Below are 8046 nucleotides of genomic sequence, written 5' to 3' on the forward strand. Positions count from 1 at the left end.
ATAATCGGCATAGTCTAGGGGTTCTCGCCTATTCCAAGTCTAGGACTATGCATCTAAGTGTACTTTGTGCAATTCTACAACTTTTGGTTGTTGGATATGTTTTCATGCACAGTGAGAGGGGAAAATGTTGTTCTATATAGGGGCTTACCTAAGTCAAGATTTGTGTTGGTCTCTCCACCTCCACAACAACAATGACGATGTAAAAAGAGAGCTTATGTTTGGTAGGACCGAGGATAAATAATAATTGGAATGTTGAAATGAAAAGATATTACCTTGGGATTCATAATGTTGGTGATGCAATGCACTTTTGACAAGTCCTTCAAGTGTTGATGCAATAGGATGACATGAAAAGACATAACAAGATCAGTCATGAAAATATACTTGCATGTAGGTTGTTGTAGCTTGGTGCTCCATAATGTTTAATGCTCATATCCATAATCGTTTGCTTGCTCATAGATTAGGAATGTGTAATATATTAGGTCTCTTAGATGCCTTATGGATGAGAAATGATTCCTTTATATAGGGTTCTCGAGATATTTTATAATTTAGGTTCTTTTAATGGTCACATGAAAATATTGGGATCAGATCACGATGATGGGAATTGACACTCACACATGTTTGAATTTGGGCTCCTTTTGGGGGGACTAGGATGATGGGTTCCCTATTCCATTCTAACTAAGGTGCTAGGCACCATGGTCCACTCAAAAAGGGACCAAAGAAAGGTGGTAGTAGAGCATTAGATCCCAAGACATAGGATTTGATCACAATATTAGCATGCAACAATAATTTAGGTAAGATAAGGCCAGAATAGGCTTAAAATGAGCTAGGAGAGAGCACACTAAAGTAAGGGCCTAAAATAAAGTGTGAAATTGTAAGGGGATACCATTTATCACACTAAATTTAGCCCCCACTTTAGTTTGAATATGAACTTATGCTCATACTCGTGGTAAAGTAGAGAGATCAATTAGGAGCAAGAATCGTAAGAGATGAGATGTGACCAAGTCAAGGGAAGAAAGCCCCCAAGATTAGGATCTCAACTCACACAACAACATCCAAAGTAGGACTCACAAAATAAAAGTCAGTAAAAATGAGGCAAACAAAAGGACATGAAAGGGTTTAGTATTAAAAAAGGATCCAAGTCAACCAGTTGAAGAGACCTTGATATCAAAATGTCCTAACTGTTAATATCATTCTTGAAATAATACTGTAAGAGTGTAAGCAGACTTATAGAAAGAGCACTTAATCATACACCAATTGATGAGACAAGGGTCCATGGAATTATAGCTAGCAATACACCAAGGGTCCATGGAGGAGAGATGAATTACATTGGCCAACAAGGTGTGTTATGTTGGGTGATTCATGTTTGTGTCGTGGATTCTATTGACTAGCAAGTTGTGTTATTCTAGGCGATTCATGGAAGAGGCACGGATACTACTAGACAACAAGTTGTGTTATATTGTGTGATCTATGTAGTGCAATAAATGATTATAATAATGATCCTTATTATGTCAGGTAACCAATAACTATGATCATGCTAAAAAGTTGTGTTATGTTGGATGACTAGCTCTTAAGGAGAAATTAAAATATGTTAACACCAATCAAACTAGCAAGCCTTGCTACACTATTTGACCAATGCTTTGGGGAGCATAAACATGTTTACTAAAGGATCAAGCTAGCAAGTTTTGTCATGCTAAAAGATTGAGATGGATCATACGGATTCTACTGACTAGCAATTTGTGTTATGCTAGGTGATTCACAGATCGACAATGCCTTAAATGATCACACTAGTAAGTCATACTACACTAGATCAAAATTAAATGCAAGATATTAGAGATATATTGATAATCACGCCTCAAGGAGCTTTATGCAACACAAAACTACCAATTCAATGACACATTAATGAGTACAACAAACAACAAGTGGGCCTCATGTACCCCCTTGAGATGTCAACATATTGTGATGTTGATATCTCAAGGAAGATCAACAACAAGCATAAATCACCTTCAACACCAAGGAGATATCCTCTGCAAAAAAGCATGCATCCAAACCAAGAAGGAGATCCTTGTAAAGGATAAATGACTAACAAAAAAGGAGGAATAGATCTTTGTCCAAATATATCTAGCTTCATAAAGAGAGGATATCTTCAAACAAATATGACATCTTCGATACTAAAAGGGGGATATCAAGAATACACGCCTTCCTAATTGCTAGGAGAAGGTATTCTTGATGGAGGATGCATACTTTCAACACTAAGGAGAGATAATGTTTAAAATACAAGCACTTTCAAGCAAGGAAGAGGTCCTAATCAAGGATGCGAACTTTCAAGCAAGGAGAAAATTCTCGTTAAGGACAAACAATTCTACGCAAAGTATATATTTATAAAAGATACAACTCAACGAATGGAAAGTGGAACCTAATGAATGATATGTTTTCATAAAATACACTTTCCCCCAGTGTAGAGACAAGAGTAGTTAGGCTATATTATGTTGCTACCAAAGTACTATTGCACGTGAAATTGTACCACCGTGAACAAGAATGAGCCCCCAATAGGTAAGCTAATAATGTAAAATAGTGAGGAGCAATTTAATATGCACAATTGCCATTTAATTACATGATAAATTAGATGAAGAAGTTGAATATCATGTTATAAGAATGGTACCATTTACTGAATTTTCTTTTGAAGACTACAATCAACAAAAGTATGACCATATATGAGACGATCAACACAAAATAAGAAATATATAGGGTCTCCTTATTGAGTTCCATAATTCTTAAATGTGAAAGAGTGATCAAATATTTTGTCGTCGAGATTTATTCTTCTCTAGACAGAGGATTGTGGTTAGTAATTATTCTTACATCATGTGAACGAATGTGTGGCGACAAAGGAGAAGTAGGGAATCATACACCCTATTTATAATAATGAGGTATAAGATCTACAAGGACCTTTATTCCTTGTTACATATATCCAAGACCATGTCCACTATTTCCTTGTTTAGAAATCATGACAAGGACAACATTGTAATGTGTATGCAACTCTAATGGGAAGGACTTCCGTCACAAACCTCATATAAATTTTAGTCAATTTTTTTAGGAATGAGAATTTTAGTCATTTTGCACTTTGCACCCACGCTGACCCTAACTCCTCTCACATTTTAATCTCTAATTCCTCTGGGCAATCTTTGAGTTGGATCCACCCCAACAGAGGTTGTACTCTCCTACTTTCCTTATCCTCTGTTGCACTCTAAAGCAGAAATGACTGCATTGGTAGATTAAATTCTACCACATGAGTGATTTACCCCCTTTGCCTTTGAAGCCCTCCCCAAAGATAGAAATGGCAATAAAAGCCTCTAACCACAACACCATTGTCCTTTTACGCACTCGTTTATGAGAAATAGAGCAACATCCTTAGTCCCAATTCCGAACACCACATAAGGACCATGGACACAATATCAACATTTATTATGTATTTGTATTTAGATTTCATGAATTCTTCCCCAAACATCATCTTCACCACCTACAAAAAACATTGGATCCTTAACAGAGAAGACATTCTTTTTCTTCTTTTGAAATTTATTACCATGTCTAAATGAAGTGAAATGATATCATGGAGGCACACTTTAGTTTGAGGATGAGAAAGAGGAAAATTGCCTTTTTGGGGAAGATCACATAAGAGGGACTTAAGAATTTCTTCTCTGTTAAGGATCCAATGTTTTTGTAGGTGGTGAAGATGTTTGGGGAGGAATTCATGAAATATAAATACAAATAAATTACATCACACATTTTGGTAGTCTTGAATCTCCCACGAAATCTCTTCGCTCAGGAAAATCTACTCCTCACTTGCATGCAATACCGAATCTCCATCAATACGTGCTCCTTGAAATTCCTCCATCATTAAAAGCTTGCAGTCTGAATTTAGTGTGAATACCCACTTTGATAATGTGTTTGCCCCCTTTTTTCCACTCTTATACATATAGGAGCTTTTGAACTCCCTAAAAATATTTAATTTGGCTTTTATTAGTTTTACATATTTAATAATTTTCCAAATTTTGGATTTGCCATTTATAATTGCATTAACAATAATTTGTGAATCCCCTTCTAGATGTAGATTGGAAATCAATAATTTTCTTGCTAAGTTTATGATAAGAAATGTTGCTTTAACCTCTACTTCATTGTTGGTTCCAATCTCAAGCCTCTGAGATCCAATAGCCAAAATATTCCCCAACCAATCTCAAGCTTGACATACCACCCCTGAAGGCCCAAGGTTGCCTTTTAATGCTCCATCAAAATTGATTCTAACTCATCCCACCTCTAGTTTATTTGATTATGCATTCATGTCCTTATAAGAGGATTGATTAACTTGTGAATGCCCCTTAACATGCAAATTTGAAGCTAAAAGTGTTGTACCAATGAGTTAGGCGCCCTATTCTAAAGGTGTCTTTGTCAATTGAACATTTTGGATTCTAAATCGAGGGGTTTTGTAGATCTTTCCCTCCAAAATTTAGCTTGAAAGTGTCAAATAGGTAAGCTAATCAACATAGCCAAGGGGTTTTTACTATTCAAAGTGTAGTCTGCTCTGTGCAATTCTACAGTTTTAGCTATTATATCTATACTCATACACATAGAGAAAATTGTTGTGTCGTATAGGGTCTTGTCGAAGTCAAGCCTTGTGTTAGTGCTTCCACCTCCACAATATCAATAATTATGTAAAAGGAGAGCTTGCCTCTAGTAGGGTAGAGGCTAAATTATTATTAAAATGTTGAAATGAAATGATATTACCTTAGGGTTGATAATGGTGGTGATGAGATGCTCTTTTGACAAGGAGTTCAAGTGTTGATGCAATAACATGGCATGACAAGACATCACGAGATCATTCATGAAAACACACTTGCATGTAGGTGGTTGTAGCTCGCTAATCCATAATGTTAAATTCTCGTATCCACAATTACTTCCCTTCTCATAGATTGAAACTCATAAAATCTTAGGTCTCCTGGATGCCTTATGAATGAGAAATGATTCCTATATATAGGGTTCTCGAGGTATTTCCTAATTTCAGTGTGATCTAGGCTGACTTCCACCAATCAAATAAAAATATCAAGATTATATCACAAACATCAGGAACTAACACTCATAGACATTTGAATTTGTCCCCCTTTCATATCCTAGACTAGGGTGCAAGGCACCATAATCCACTTAATAAAGTACTAGAGAAAGATGGCAGTAGAGCATCACGTCCCAAGACATAAGATTTGGTCACAACATTAGTGTTTGACAACAAATTGGGTAGGATAAGGAAAAAATAGTCTTAAAATGAGCTAAGAGAGAACACACTAAAGCAAAGGCCCAAAATAGAGTGTGAAATTACAAGGGGATACAATTTAATACATTAGACTTTAATACATATCTTATTCTAGACATCCATAAGTATAGGTATCGATGTTGGAGAGAAGAAATTTGAAGCTAAATCAATGTCTTTTTGAGTTTAATGGAGACATTCCATGGGTTGTGGTCACAAGGAATGAAGGGGCTTATTTGGGAACCTTTATTGGTGGTTGGGAGATCTTGCCATTCTATAAATTCAACCTTTTGGAGTAGATTGTATGGTGTAACAGAAAGCATAACAGTTGAATGTAGTTTTCTCTACAGAAACAAAGAATGGATAGGAAGTGTAAGCAAGTTGTTCACATGTGCTTAGGTGCTTATATGGTCGAGGAGAAGAGGATAATGGGAATAATTATATTCTAAACACTTTTACTGTTGTAAATACAAGCTTTTCCTCTCTTCTTGGTGGAGTTGTTTTCCACAAGGGTTTCTCTTTTTAAATAACGTGTTATATGCAGATGTTATGTTTCTGAGTTATGCATTATTGCTACTATCGTATGTTGATGTTAATCATTATTTATTATTGTTGTAATTTCATGTATAATGGGTTTATTAAGCATGGTTAACAAGCTATTTTTTGGCATCATAAAGAAGAAGGATCTAATCACTAGTTTTTCACAATTAAGGCAACTTAATTTTTAGATTTGCATGAGTTTTATGTTTTCATGTTGTCGCTTTCCAAACCTTGAATCTCATCCTTTTATTAGTTTTTTGGATAGAGATCGGTCTTCACAATCTTTGGTATTGAACCTATTTATTTCCCAACAATAGTAAAATAGATAGGTATAATGCTCAACATGAAGCATGGAAAAAAAATGGCTAACTTCAATAGTGTTAGGAAATAATTCTTCATACCCAATTGCAATACAACACATAAAGTGGCCCCAAGAATGTGCACTCCTACTAATGGATGCCCATCTAGGTTTCACTAGGTGCACCACACACATAATAATAAATAATATATTATAAATATTATGCAAGGTGTACAACATCTTTTCCCAAGACTCCCACTTATTGTATACATTGCATAAGGGTTGACCAAAAAAATGCATCATCATAGCAATGCATGAAACCACACAAATCTCCAGCATGTGCTTGTTATCCATCAAGATACATGCAACAAAACCAAGTGAACACCATCTGAAGAAAGAACTCCTCTCATCCTCCAACATTCCACCTATGGGAGAAAAGGAACAAAAGGTGAAGATGCACTAATCCAAGAACACAAGCATCAAATCAAATGTGATGACAATGACTCTAAGTTGTCGTCATAAAACAAAAAAAACCATGTGATTAGAAATTGCATCCACAACACATGCCAATACATCCAACCATCCATACCTCCTAGGTATTAAAAATAACAAACTCATGCCAACATCATATCAACCCATAAACTACAATCAAGCTCCCTAAATCAAAACCTATCAATGAAGGAAATACATATCCATGAACTTCCATTGGATAGATAATACTAAATTTGAAAATAAGCTAAAGGCATATCAAGTCTACCAATCAATGCTCATATCAAGGTGTGATATGAAAGTCAAAACATGAGGTATCGAGAATAATCAAAACGATCTGCACATGCAACTCAAATGTTGTATACTCTCCCACAATGTGTCACCATCCTCCCAAGTCATATAAACATGAATCTCATGTAAGAAACCATAGAATTAAGAGATAAAACTTGTAAACCATAACCTGTCCTTCTACCAACACCTCGAAGAAGCAATGTTGTGTCATGTACGATCTCCCCAAAACACCCGAAATAAAAAGCCATAACAACTCCCAAACCTGATCAATCTTATAGAATAAACAAACATATGTATCATATAATGCCAACATGGCTATAAGCCTCTCATAAGCAATTGGATTAAACTATTAATAACCATTTCCAATTAAGGAAATCAGCCCAATAAAACATCTCTTAATATCCTTATAATGATATCATAATAATGAGACATGCACAAGGAGATAAACAATGCCAAACATCTCTCAATTGAATCCTATAGAACTAACTATCTATACATGACTCAAGATCCATATCTATGAAATATAAGCATAAGCATAATGCACCTGAAAAGAACAATGGGAAATATCTCTCAAGTAGTAAACCATTGAGTAGACCAAGAGTGGGGAATGAGAATGCTCGCCAAGGTAGCCAAGTCATCATGACTCACTCTAAGAACAATCTCCTCTCAAGTCCATACTAGATGAAAGCTCCTTTGTCTTCCTGCTAGGACCATCAACCATCTCAACACATGTCTATAATCACAAGAGAACTCTAACCACACCTAAGTCTCTATGTATCCATGAACACTTGTAACTAATTAATCAATGACAAACTCCAAATTCAATATAACATCATCATGAAGTAACCAAGCAAATGATCATGTACTCAATACAAAGAGAATTGAACAAGATCAATGCCAAAAATCCAATCGCAAAATCAAGAACATACACATGACAACATGATCTAACCATCTCCTCCTAGGAGATAACATGCTCAAAGTGAACATAAACATGGTCTCGATAGCAATGTGTCATGTCAAAACTCTAAACTAGAATCAAGAGTGCACCATGAAACAATAACGACTATACTCTAAACAAAGCATCACTTGTCAAGCAATGATAACATGTCAAACAATAGAACATAAACCATAACTC

The sequence above is a fragment of the Cryptomeria japonica genome, chromosome 2, assembly GCF_030272615.1.
Source record: "Cryptomeria japonica chromosome 2, Sugi_1.0, whole genome shotgun sequence".
NCBI classification, from domain to species: domain Eukaryota; kingdom Viridiplantae; phylum Streptophyta; class Pinopsida; order Cupressales; family Cupressaceae; genus Cryptomeria; species Cryptomeria japonica.